This window comes from Amblyomma mixtum, chromosome 2 (assembly GCF_055824585.1).
Source record: "Amblyomma mixtum isolate Tamu chromosome 2, ASM5582458v1, whole genome shotgun sequence".
Taxonomy (NCBI): domain Eukaryota; kingdom Metazoa; phylum Arthropoda; class Arachnida; order Ixodida; family Ixodidae; genus Amblyomma; species Amblyomma mixtum.
Window position 1 is genome coordinate 118,296,191 of NC_143013.1, and position 14,351 is coordinate 118,310,541.

The 14,351-nt window shown below is 51.5% G+C and overlaps 1 pseudogene; it reads left to right on the forward strand.

Annotated features, from left to right (window-relative positions):
- The first annotated feature begins 1,771 nt into the window (after positions 1-1,771).
- LOC149360715 (uncharacterized) lies at positions 1,772-3,887 on the forward strand (annotated as a pseudogene).
- The last annotated feature ends 10,464 nt before the right edge of the window (positions 3,888-14,351 follow it).

Sequence of the window (14,351 nt, forward strand, 5' to 3'; positions counted from 1 at the left end):
GCCAGTTGGCAGGCCCGTGCAATTTCCTTTCATCCTTCTCTCAGTCGCAACAACAACAACAGCAGTGGCTCAGTGGTTATGACGCTCGGCTGCTGACCTGAAAGACGCGGGTTCTAATCCGGCCGCGGCGGTCGAATTTGGAAGGAGGGGAAATTCCAGAGGCCCGTGTACTGTGCGATGTCAGTGCACGTTAAAGAACCCCAGGTGGTCGAAATTTCCGGATCCCTTCTCTACGGCGTCCCTCATAGTCTGAATCGTTTCGGGATGTTAAACCCAATAAACCAAACCAAACTATTTCTTTCTCTTTTAGCGCGCAGCTGTTTGGCGCCCGTTTCTGCGTTTCGCGGCGTCGCCGTCGCCGTTGTAACCGGCAGTGGACACCTTAGTCGCGCTTTGAGCTGCGAAACCAACGGAGCGGGAGCTTGGAAAGCAAAGGAAAGGCGCATAACTTCCCTCTTAGAACAGTGGACACCTCAACCATGCTTTAAGATACTTGGCGATAGTGACAGATAGAGATGTGCGCTGCATGCGTTGGCATCGCCAACGTTGTACCATTCTAATGAAACGAAGTGCGCATAACTGGCTCCCTGGGTCATTGGACGCCTGAATCGCACTTATAGGTACGTGGGGTGATGAGAGAGGGATGTGGGCGGCAGGCATTGACAACGTTGTGCCAGAAACGCGGCGCTGCCATAGGCCGTCGGTGTTCATTGGCGTTGTCAACGTTTTACACTCCGATCATGTTAAGGAAAGGAAGTAAGCATAACTAGCTCCCTGGGACACTGGACGCCTGAATCGCGCTTATAGGTACAGAGTTTCTCCGACAATGGTCATGCCCATTTATTTCTGTTAATAACGGTCGTCTTGTCTTGGTTTTTAGGCCAAACTGGCGCTAAGGTCTCCTTTTCAATGTTTCAGTGACTAATTATCGACTTTTCGCTCTTCTGTCAATCGGTATATGTGCATTCTTATTTTACATTGCCCATTCCTGTTAGTTACTTAGAAATGTTTACGGTACCTGTTTAATTGGCTCACCTTACATGCTTAATGTCATGTGTTTTTGTTAATGTGATTGTATCTTGTAACCTTGGCATGTGTACATATGTAAATAAATTTTTTCTAAACGTCTTGATCAAAAGTTTTCAGGCCCTTCTCGCTTCAGCCGCAAAACAGAGCCATTACGGCACTATTAAAGACCGAATGACCTTTAAACGCTAGCAGAAGGTTTCTTCTTGCGGCAGAGAAGCTTCTTACTTGACCTTTGTTTTGAATGAACCGCTACAAGGAGCTTTCATCATCCATCCCATCCCCAAGAACATGCACCCGTAGCACGACGGAGAACGCAGGGCAGCCCGCGCCAAAGCCCTGCACAAGCTTTACGGCGACAGTTCCGAGGCAGCCTATGTGGACGTGGCAGCGTACTCGTCGGGCTCTCGCATGGCCCTCGCCGTCGCTAATGTTGTATCGGCGCAGCGCTTATCAAGTTTGCTGCACTTTGCTACTGTGCGCCGCGTATCTGATGTTCGCGATTACTGTTCACGTGTGCAGTTGTATCCCGGCCAATGGCATGCCTCAGTTGCACCCAGGCTGTCTTTATAAGGCGAAGCCACTGAATTGTTTCCGTCTGTTGTGTCGTGTTGTTGTCCGAATAAATACTTGACTTCACGGCGTCTGAGTCCAACATGGCGACGAGGATGGGATAGTTCGTGCAGAAGCATTGATCCAGCCTGCACAACCGACGCAGACGCCACGGCAAGCAAGGACATCAGAAATGACCACCACCCTGGGATCTTTGGCAGAGTTCTCCCAGACTCTGGCAATATCGACATCTACCTGGAAAGGTTCGAGCTGTACGCAACCGCCAACGGAATAGACGCAAGTTAGAAGTTGCAAGTCTTCCTAACAATCTTGGGTGAAAAGGCTTATGTGACTCTGCGTAGCCTGCTGCTGCCGAAAAAGCCAACAGAGGTCAAGTACGAAGAAGCTGCAGAAGTTCTCCAAAAGCACTATGCTCCAAAACGGTCTGTGGTTACCGAACGGTATCACTTCTATCAGCGAAAGCAAGAGCCGAACGAAAGCCTGAATCAGTTCATCGTCGAGCTCAAAAGGCTGGCTGCTACGTGCTCGCTTGGAACATTCTTGGAAGAAGCGCTCCGAGATCGACTGATTGCTGGAATCCGTACGGATTCGATTCGATGGCGCCTTCTTGCCCTGTCGGATGACGAAGTCACCTGGGAGCGAGTCTGCAAAACCGTCACCGCCTTGTAAACGGCCCAGAAGGACACCCGGGAAATGCTACCGGAGGGGTCAACCGCCAGTCCTGCCGACGTCTACTGGCATCGGGAGCCTACCACGCAAGGCGGAAGACACTCGACTAAGGAAAAGCCCGCGAGCAACGTGCAAAGTGCCCCCCAAAACGGTCCAAGAAAGCAACGTGGGAAAGGCACTGTTCGCGCCTGTCATAGGTGTGGCGGACTGCACGAGCCAGTGAGTTGTCCTTTTCTCAAAAGTACACGCTTCAAATGTTCGAAGCCAGGTCATGTCGCGAAAATGTGCAAGACAAAGGTCGTTCAAAGTTGAGCAAACCTTGCCGGAAACTCCTGAGTTGCTTACGGTTTGTGCTACAAACAAGGTTCATAGCTCTCCGCCAATCGTGCTTAATGCAAGGGTAAACGGCAAGGATATATCCCAATGAAATTAGACACAGGAGCCGCTGTGACCATAATGTCTGAAAGAGATTTCGATGCAAATTTCCCAAACTACCCATGTTCCAAAGGCTACGTACGTCTATGAGTGTATAATGGCACTGCACTCAAAGTAAAAGGTGTAGCGAACATGAGTGTGTCTTATCGGAACCGAAGCTACGATCTGCCTCTGATAATTGCAAAGCAAGAAACTCGAGCTCGCATGCCGACGCTTTTAGGTCGCGATTGGATAACGGCACTAAAAGTTGACTTGCAGAATACTGTGCAGCAGTTGCAGTATGACATAGATAACATACAGTACGGCAGGCAGATGGTAGCAGCGGAATCCGAGAAGAGGTTAAAACAGCCGTACGGTGATGTGTTTGAGCCAGGCTATGGTTCTATAAAGGGATTCACTGGCAGCATCCAAATGAAAAGCGATGCGCATCCAACCTTTAGTAAGGCGAGACCAGTACCATATTGCCACGTATCATTGTAGTGTTTGTTCGTTCACGCTTCAGGCTGCAGGAAAGGGCTGTTATCATTTTTGTTCGTGACGCGAGAAGCGACCAGTCTAATCTCGATTGATCGCAGCCATGAAAGGCTGCATCTAGGTTTTTCCAGATCAGTGTAGATGATCTTGTCCTGCTATCTGGAAGTTTCTTTGCCGGCTTTAAATTGAGCGATGCCGCGAGCAGCGGACATTCGTAGTTCGACGACCGACGAGCACGCTTGTTGCTTACGCCGCCGTCGAGTGATTCAGTTCTTTTGCGGGCGCAAGTCAGCCCAAATAGAGAGCTTCGTTTCCAAGACTGGTTGGTGTGTTCCTGACTGCTGGACTGCCGTCACTAGAACGTGACAATATGCTTAGCGCGAGCAAGTTGAAAATGAATTGCGCGACCTTGAGAAAGCTGGTGTGGTGTACAGAGTCAGACACAGTAGTTGGGCTACACCGCTCGTGATAGTACCGAAGAAAGCTGGAAAAGAGACTAGGATATGTGGAGACTACCGAGTCACAGTCAATAGGGATATTGAACTCGACCACTATCCGCTGCCTCTGCCAGAGGACATATTCGCGTCACTGGCTGGGGGAACCGTGTTCACTTTACTGGATTTGTCAAAGGCGTACCTGCAACTTGAGCTCGATGAACAGGCACAGGAATTGCTGACGGTGAATACGCACCTGGGGCTTTTCAGGTTTAGACGATTGCCCTACGGAGTGGCAAGCGCGCCCGCAATGTTTCAGGCCGTGATGGATCAGGTTTTGCGAAGGATCCCTGGTACTGCCTGTTACCTGGATGATGTGTTAATAGCTGGTAGAGACCTGACAGAGTGCTACCGCCGTTCCGAGCAGGTGCTACAAGCACTCAGTGAGCACGACATTCGTGTCAACGTTGGGAGATGCAAAATTTTCCAAGAAAGTGTGCGTTACTTAGGACACGAGATAGACAACCACGGCGTACACCCAGCAGCGGAAAAAGTGAAGGCAATTCGAGACGCGCCAAAACCAAGTAACGTGAGTCAGCTAAAGGCATTTTTGGGCCTAATAAACTACTATGCCAATTTTTGCCTGATCTAGCAAATGTGCTAGAGCCTCTGCACCAACTGTTATCGGCAGCTAAAAGAAACATCTTGTTTTCTTTTTCCGCAAAATCAAGGTGTACCCTCTCCCAACTGTTTGTGCACCATTACTAAGATGAAAGCACTTGCAAGGTCAATGGTTTGGTGGCCACAGATCGACAACTGCCTGGAACAAACTGCGAAGCAGTGCGAAATTTGTCAAAGCACAATCTGTGGGGCCACTAGCACAGCTTTCATCTTGGAAATGGTGCACAAACAGTTGGGAGAGGGTACACCTTGATTTTGCGGAAAAAGAAAACGAGATGTTTCTTTTAGCTCTCGATTACTATTCCAAATGGTTGGAAATCGAGATCATGACGTCAACGGCAGCGCAAAGCACCATCGAAACAGTGCGCTCGTTGTTCGCAAGTCATGGCTTACCGACTGAGATAGTCAGATAGCGGACCGCAGTTTCGTGCAAAAGATTTTGAGGAATTTCTTTTGGCAAACGGGGTTAAGCACACCCTTATTCCGCCATATCATCCTCAGTCGAACGGTTCGGCAGAACGCGCGGTTCAAACAGTAAAGCAGTCGCTGTTGAAGCAATTACTCGAAGATCAGAGCAGTAAAAGTTCCAGGTGAATTCAGCACAGAATCGATAATTTTCTGTTCGCTTATAGAACAACGCCGCACACATTCACCGGACAAACACCAGCTGAACTCTTCATGAAAAGGAAGTTGCGCACTAGATTGTCGTTATTGAAACCAAGTCTACAAGATGCAATCAATGCCAAATCTGAGAGGAATGTACGCAGTGCAAACAAGCGGAGGAGTTCACCTAAAGAATTTTCTGTTGGAGATAGGGTGTTTCTGCGTGTGGGGAACAGGTGAAGTGGCGTCCAGGCAAGGTTGTGGATGTGAAATCTGCTATGACATATCTTGTTGTGGTGGATGGACAGACTCGGTTTGTGCATGCGGACCATTTGCGACATTCTTGTGTGAAGCCTGCTGTTGTCAAAGAAGGTGAGATACCTTTACCACTTGCTAGTGATATGTTAGAAAGTGAGTGTTCTTTTGGACCCGCCTCAACTCCACAAGTCTTGGATGGGAGTGATGGTTGCCCACTCGCAACTGAAGCCCAAAGTGCGTCAACATCGAAACAGAGCGAGGCCTGTTCGCCGGTGCTACCCAGACGCAGCATGCGTGAAAGGCGGAAGCCGGATCGTCTGATGTATGACGGTTTCTGATTTTGTCGGAGGGGAACTGTTGTATCGGCGCAGCGCTTATCAAGTTTGCTGCACTTTGCTACTGTGCGCCGCGTATCTGATGTTCGCGATTACTGTTCACGTGTACAGTTGTATCGCTGGCCAATGGCATGCCTCGGTTGCACCCAGGCGGTCTTTATAAGGCGAAGCCACTGAATTGTTTCCGTCTGTTGTGTCGTGTTGATGTCCGAATAAATACTTGACTTCACGGCGTCTGAGTCCAACAGCTAACAATCAGGCCCGATTACTCTCATCAGGCTCCATCACCACAGACTCATCAGAAATTGCAGAGGAAGCAGCCATTGCGCTCGCTCTCATCTCCTGTTGGCGAGGAGTTCGGTGTCGTTGCTAGCTCGCTGCTGCTGCTCGCTGCTTGACGGGACCGCGGTCAAGCTTCGACACCCGTTCCCACCACCACCAGGACAGGAGTGCCGCCAAGTCAAAGAGTTAAGGTGATGGGAGGAAGATTACAAGAGGGTTTATTTACATTTTTACATTGGTGGTTAGAAGTGAGACTGAAGTGAAGCTGAAGTGAGGCTCAAGTGAGGCTGTCCTGCCACATTCGTTGTCGACTTTTATACTGTTCTCCTTCCCTAAATTTCCTAGGTTGAGGACGCCCACGCCGGGGTGGGAGGGGCCCAGATCACAAACACAAACTTGTGCGCACGAACACACCACTGCACTTAGGGTCACGCCCCCTTCACATGTGGAGTCTGAGGGAAAGAAGGTTGTCGTCGAGGTAGCGCCGACTGCGGTAGGTGATGGCCTCCGGCCAGCGAAGCGATCCGCCGCTCGAGGCCGGAACGCGAGGTCACGAAAAGGCCGAAAGTGGTTCCTCGTGTTTGGAGATGTTCGCGAGGGTCGGAGATGATGCCCGCCAGCTTGTCGCGGTGCTTGGCACGCCAAAGAGGAACAGGAAACGAGGCCCTTTGTTCCCTGGCACGGTCACGGCAAATGGGGAAGATAACGTTCGTCTCCCCGAGGCGACGGCGGCGGCGTTCTACACGTGCAGACCTTTCGGAAAGGGGGTCCGTTTTGGTCCTGCACTCCGACCGGGCAAACTCCGTAATTGAAGTCGGCTGGCACCTGGGTCCTCTCCGTGCGTGCGGTCCATGGCGGCAGGCCCGAGAGTAATCACACTCAAGTTGCTCGCAGCCATACACAGTAGAAACAGGTTTGGTTTGGTTTATGGGGTTTAACGTCCCAAAGCGACTAAGGCTATGAGAGACGCCGTAGTGGAGGGCTCCGGAAATTTCGACCACCTGGGGTTCTTTAACGTGCACTGACATCGCACAGACAGTAGAAACAGGTGCGCTGGCTGGTTCCAAACGAGACCCGCTGACGTCGATCTTAATACTCCACCTCTGCCACCAAAATTCTCTCCGACTCAAAATCCGCCCTGTCCAATTTCGCTAAAGGCTTGATATCCCGCACCGCGGCTCGGCTTCTACGCTTCTGGCACCCCACCCGCCCTGTAACCCTTATCTGGACCCCCGCACACGCAGGCCTCCCGGGTAACGAGGAGGTCAACTCCCTCGCCCGAGGTCTCACTCTCCGGGCTAGAGTTGGACCCCCTCCGTCATCCTAGGAACGTCTGCTTAACTTCAGAGATATCCTTACCCACTACCGAGATAACCGGCGCGTTTACGCACCACCGGCTCCCTCTCTAACCCTAACCCAGGCCTCCCACTGGCGCCGACTCCAGACCCGTACTGCTCCTTACCCTATTCTTCTTCATGCCCGCTAACCCGATCAGTTCCTTTCATCCTGTAAGCTATGCGGTAAACCGGGAGACTTTATTCATATCCTTCTCACATGCCCCACCTTTCCACACCCTCCATCCCCAACCACGTCGGAGTCATACTAGGAGAATCTCCTGGCCAGGTCCGCTGCTGCTGACTAGCGCCGGATAATTACCGACGCCTTGAAGCGGATAGCCCTGTAAGGACTGTCCATTCCCCTTTAAGGACAACCCCCCAAGGGTTGCCTCGTGCCACGTAAGGGGAGGCAGGATTTGCCCCCTCTGCATTTCTTGGCAATAAATGTTTCAACCACCACCACACGTGGTCGAAATTTCCGGAGCCCTCCACTGCGGCGTCTCTCATAGCCTTAGTCGCTTTGGGACGTTAAACCCCATAAACCAACCTAAACCAACCACCACACAAGGAGCGCTCTAGGAGCATTCATTTCGATACAGCTGAGCGCTGTGGCCTTAACACGTTTGATGAAGACTTTACGTGGAGTGATGACAGAGAGATGTGGGCTGTTGTGACAGCCTCGCGAAATACTTGCGCAGACCTCGTCTTTGAGAACCAGGCATTGGTGCAGCAAGTCGAGCATATACCATCTATTTCTCTGACTTCACAAAGCTTCCTTTATGACAACCATGAACTGTTAGCAGAGTGTTTCTTGAAGGAATATGTGTGCAAAATAACAAGTTTTCTGTAATTTGGTTTGTTGGTTTACTGGAGTTTAACGTCCCGAAGCAACTCAGGCTATGAGGGACGCCGTAGGGTAGGGCTCCGGAAATTTCGGGCACCTGGGGTTCTTTAACGTGCACTGACATCGCACAGTACACGGGCCTCTAGAATTTCGCCTTCATCGAAATTCAGCCGCCGCGGTCGGGATCGAACCCGCGTCTTTCGGGTCAGCAGCCGAGCTCCGTAACCACTGAGCCACAGCGGCGGGCTGTTTTCTGTAATTGTACATACATGTCTTGCTCGAATTCTTTGCCTCGATCTATCGAAAAGCTTAAACAGCTGATGAGCTGCGCTCCAATTTCGTATTAGGAAGTAACGTAATCGTCGGCAATTTTTTTTTTTCCACCGTGTATACAGACGCGTCTTGGAGAGGTGGAGATACCAAAATCGCTGTAGGGGCGGTGGTCGATTCGTCTTTACGCGAAATGACCACCGCGTCTCTCCGAGGCTGCACAGCTGCAGAGTCCGAGGAAGTAGCCGTTGCTCTAGCGGTGGCGGAGGGCTATAGAACCGGGCGGTCACTAACAATACTTACGGACTCTCAAACAGCCTGCCGAAATTACATGAATGGCAGGATAGGTCGTCACGCGCTCCGTATACTCCTCGCAGCGAGTGACAGAATTAAAAACCGGGAAGAACAAAACGACAAGATCCGACACAAAATTGTGTGGGTACCGGGGCACACGGGGGTGGCAGGGAACCGAGAGGCCGACAGGATAGCTCGAGGATACATTACTTTCCGAGCTTCCAACGAGACCGCGGAACTCGCGCCAGCACCCAGGGAATACTCGGCCATACTACAAAACTATAAAGGCAGAAGAATGCGATATCCCCCACCGCACAAATCTCTCAGCAGAGAGGAAGCTGTCACTTGGAGACAATTACAAACAGGCTCTTTCCCAAACCTACATATACTAAACAAAATGCACCCTACGATATACACGAACAAATGTCCCTGGTGCGACGAAAAACCTACACTATACCACATCACATGGGCCTGCCAAAACATAGACGTGGTCCCCAAAATACAAAACCCGAGTGCGGAGCAGTGGGAGGCTCTGCTGTCCAGCGACCGCTGCGAAGACCAACAAGGTCTGGTACAGCGAGCTCAACGGGCGGCAGTGGCCAGCGGAGCCCTGGACTGAGGGCAACCGACCACTGATTAGAGGCGGACGACTTCGACAGAGAAGGCTCCTGGGGGTAGAACCAAGACGTCTCTGAAGATGCCCCCAAACCGCAGGAAAAACCATTAGTGTAAATAAAGTTTTCCCTTCCTTCCTTCCTGCATGGGTGGCTAGACTGATTCCCCGAGTTGGTTTTGTTCGGAACGAGAGTGTCGATATTGACTGCTACCGGCAACGAGAACCCAGATGTGGACGTGTTCACTTCTGGGGCGCCGCTGATCATCATTATCAACCTGACTATGCGCATATCAATGCAAAGGCCTCTCCCATATCTCTTCAATTAACCCTGTCCTGTGCCAGCTGGGGCCACCCTATCAACGTGTCACAAAATTCGGCGCACAATTGGCAAAGCCGGCGTGGAAAGAAAAAATTCAGGGGGCCATTTGACTGTCTAAAGTGCGTAGAGGCGAAAGCGTTTTCGCACCACTTTGCCTGGATGGATGGAAAAAACTTTATTGCTGATAAATTTAAGGTGTTCTTGACCCTTACGGGTCACTGGGCGCCGTGGTCGATCCTTGGTCCAGGATGCCGCACTTGACTGCTGCCATCGTGGCTCGGCGCACAAGGAATCGTTGCGCTTCCTCGTCCTCGCTGGCCAGCAAGTGCTCCCACTGCATCACACTCGGGTTTATTCTTGGCTCTAAGTCTGCCTTAGGGCAGGTCCATGTGATATGTTCTAGTGTAGGTTTACCCTGACACCACGGACATTCGTCTGCATATTGTGTAGGGAAAATCTTGTGTAGTTTGTGAAGGTGTGGGTAGGTACCGGTTTGTAGTCTGCGCCAGTCTACCGCCTCCTCTTTGGTGAGCCTTTTGTGTGGGGCTGGGTAGCGTTTCCGCTGACCCCTGTAATGATGTGTGACACTGGTGACGTAACCATTGGATGACGTCACACATAATTGATGAATTACTGACTAATTACTGATTAATCATTCAGCAGTAATTGACTGCTAATTAATGGCGCTTAAGCTTCGCCTTTAGGAGTGGAACGCGATAGCGTGTTGTAGCGCTGCCAGGGAGTCCACGGAACGCCACCGTCCGTTCGGCGCGATGCCTTGCCCTTTGAACGCAACGCTTTTTGAGGAAAGGAACTGGCGCTGTAATTCTCAGTCATCTCGGTGGACACCTTAGCCGCACCGTACAGGAAGGGAGTAAGTCGGAGTGAAAGAAGAAAGAGGGGCCGTAATGAAGAAACTGAAAATTGTATTTGAGGAAAGGAAATTACGCAGCAACTCTCTCACATATCTCGGTGGACACCCGCCAAAACGCGGACAGATCTGTCGACACGGCTGCCGACGCGGACGCAGACACGGCTGCAGACATGGATTGCTAACGACAGCATGAGGCATTAAAGGCTTTCGCCTTAATATCGCCCGTGCCGTAGAACGTTTGAGAAACGAACCACGGTTACCAATGGAGAGCGCGCAGCCTTGGGTGTATTGATGCCCTGTCCACTTCGCTCGCCGATACTGTGCGTCCGCGCGCGCCGTCGACGAGTCGAGAACGAATCACTCTTTATTGCCGGTGGAGAGCGCGTAACCTCGGGCGTACTGATGATGCCCTCTCCACTTCGCTCTCACGCCAATGGCGCCGGGTCGAAGAAGCAACTGGAATTCTCTAGAAACCACTCCTGACGCCTGACCAATGGCGACGCGCCCGGAGATAGGGTGAGCAGTACACACTATTGTTTTTTAATTTATAACTTCAGTATAAAACTATTATTTCAGGGCAAACGAAAGTTAAATATATGTCTACATTTCTGAAAGTGTTAATACGTGCGCGCAAGTCTTAAAGCGCGCAAAAAGGGAACAATTTCCAGCGGACTTTATTAAATGCAGACTCAATATTGCACCCAAATATTTCGTAATCGGCATGTCTAATGTTAATTGAAGCAAACAAAATTTACAACCAAGCAGCTTCATTTTCTTTTCACAACCCCTTTAAGTTTCCACGATGGTTAACACTACATTATATCGGCTCTCTGAAAGTTTGTCCAGCTAGGAAGTCACTACGGGCTTTTTTTGGTGTTTCAAACTCAAAAGACGCCTTGAAATCAAGGGTTATTTGGTACATGTCCGTCTTGCAAGAAAGATTCTTTATTAGAACCATGATTGTTAAGAGCCTGATAATACAATGGCTTAAGGGAAAGGTTTCTCACAAAAAGGATAAAAAACGGTCTTCTGACGGTTTCCATGCATGCTTCTTCCTTTGTATTTCCTTCCTCCATGCTCTTGCGCGTGCGTGATCTGGATAAAGCAAGACACCAACAAAAGCTCTAAAGGAAACGCCCCTATCGGATTACGTTATGCGGGTCAGAACTGTTCATAGAAGTGCATTCTGAAATATTTGGAGTAGGCTAATCTTGACCTGTTTGCCGTAAATAGATTTTCTGCAACTGAAATTTATGAAAATAATTTTTAAAAATAGACTTATTTCTCTTGTGATATTTTTTTTTCATTTTGCGGCCAATGCTCCCTTCAGTTCAGTAGCCCTCGTCTCTTTAATATTTCATGGCAGAAATAATTTGGGAACGTTGGCTACAACAACTTGTTTTGGTAAAGGGATAGCGTGAAAGTGCATCTCATGCGCATGTCAATAGCCGTTTGCCGATACCTCTTTAATGTACCCAGCTAAGATGGTGGTTATAAATGCTACTGAACCGCCTTGTTTCAGTAATCCAGAAGAGATGAAGGCGAAAAGTGCATTTGTATTTATTTTAATGCGTTTTTGTACGCTCGCGAGCCGCTGTAGTGATCGGGGGCCCAGCCAGCGGAGAACGGCGAGCCGGGCTGGCGCCATCGGGCTACGCTGACCTTTCGGAAAGCGCTGCTGTTTTTCGGAGAAGACGCAAGGAAAAGCTGGCCTGGGGGCGGCTTCTGGCGACGGCGTTGGCGTGGACAAAGAATCCCCTTCGCCGGCGATGCTGAATGCGGCTCTGGTGCCGAACTGCGCTCATGGGGACTGGCAGCGGAAACGGGCGAGCCAGTCAGGCGCCATCAGGCCACTGCGGCCGAAGCGCTGCTGCTCGGGGGAGACACTGCATGGGGCAGCTACTGGCGACGGCGTCGGCGTACACAAAGGCGTCTAATCCCCTTCGCCGGGAAGGCTGAGTGCGGTGTTTCTCCCGGACTGCCCGTGGACCGACGGAAGAGACCCAGTGGCGACGACGGCGGGGGCGACGGCGCCGCCAACTCATTGCCCGCGTGCGCCCTGAGGAGCCGACAAAGCGGAGGGGCGACACGGCTGATTCGTCCCTGAAGAGGTCACCGGTGTGAGCGGTCAGCGCTCGCGTCCCCATCGATCAGGATCATCACAGAGCAACAACGACCTTTGGGCCTGGTCGGCCCGCGGAAAACCAATAGTTCGCAACTGAGAGACGCCAAGTTCCTCCTTGCCCGTGCAGTGTGCGCGGTCACGTGGTGAGGGCGGAGCCTAAGAAGACGCTAGCGGCCCATTGGACGCTCCACCAGAGATCAGATTCCCTAGCTGGGTGCCTGGGGAATGTGAACTGCATTTAAGCAGCAATCTGTGGGGTGCCAGCATCCTCCCCCATTTTCTGGCTTTGGTCTACTTGCTGTTTTGTAAATATGTAAAATAAACCTTCAAGCTTGCTATTCCTCCCGAAGGCTTCCCTTCGTAGTCTGCTGCTTCGTCCACATGCGGTGAAGACCCTGGTCCCGATCCCTGAGCATATCACCGCCCTTTGCTGACGCTCCTCAAGAACGGAGTAGCAGACGACGTGCGCGGGCACACCGATAGATGGATGAATAAAAGATGGAAGCGCCTCCTCTGAAACTGGGTGGCGGCACTTGCCACCATGCTCTGCTTTTTTTTCTTTGGCGGTGTAATAAAGCATTCTATACATTTGCCTATTCCTTTAAATGGTTCAAAGCATAGAGTTTCTTACTATTACCTAGAGGGAAAGCTGGCAAGCCGTCTATGGGAATTTGCATGGAGACCCCACGTGACCACCTCAGCCACCATCATGGAGGAAGAAAAACTAGGAGGGACCATGACGTCACAATCTTGAAGCCTAGTCATAAAAAATATAATGGAAAGCATCATGGGAAATAGGCCCTCACGTGACACGGCAGTGGTAGCTCTTAGCTGGATTTCGGTTTCGGTTTCGCTCTCTCGCTGTACGAGCAACTACGCGACCATCTGCTTGCGTTCACTGACGGCTCCGTGGTGACCGCAAACTGCTCGCTCGCCGCAGCGGCCACCATCCCCGAGCGACGCGTGCGCTGACTGCGGCGCAGTGGAGACACTTGGAGCACATGCTCCTTCGCTGTGCCGCTTCTGCAGTGCCGCGTCGCGAGATTCTCGCTGCCTGCAGGGCGCTGGGAATCATCCCGGACAGTCTCGAAGCACTCCTGTGGCCGCGCGGCACTGCGCGCTCCCGTGATATTCTAGCCTCTATACCCGTGACAGAACAGTGGTGAGCCTCTGTGCGTTCATCGAACAGGCGGCTTGACTTCCCGCTCGCTCTTCGCCAGGTAGTGCACGCGTGACACGAACGCTCCGTGGGTGCTACCTCCGACGGTATACGCGGCCGGGCGCCCCACCCCGGCCGCTAGTGCAGTATGCCGCGCGCGCGATTAGTCCGAGACAGGACGCTACGAGCGCGCGGCTATGTATACATACAGTTTACTTCTTTTTGTAAGTGATTGTGCGCAGTGGCCGGGAGACCCCGCGCAGGGGCAGACGTAAAGCCGCCGGCACTCTCTCTCGACAGCGAGAGAGAGAGAAATACTTCACTGCTGAATTTCACGTCGGAACCGCCTATGTGCGCGCGCGTATTCGGCACGACTTGTGCCTTGAGAATAGCGGAGAACGGAGGGCCCATGGGCGGGCCGAAGTCCGCCTGCCCGAGAAATAGAATCTTGCGCAGCGCGCCGGAGCGCTCGTTCAACACGTCCGTCCGCCGTGAGCGCTCTGGAAGCCGCTGCGTCCTTTTTTAGAGGCTCGTTTCTTCGCCTACTCTCGAGTTCTCCGCTCATAGCATGCGCTGAAATAAACGCTCCGTATGTGGTATAACGACGAAAGGAATTCCTCTCCATTCTTTTTATGAACCACAGTTGAACAGTGACGAGGTCGCGGCCGCACCCTTTGATGAAAAGTTTACCCGCAGTTTTCTACAGTGCACCAAAAAACTCAAGAGTGTAATCAACAGAGACG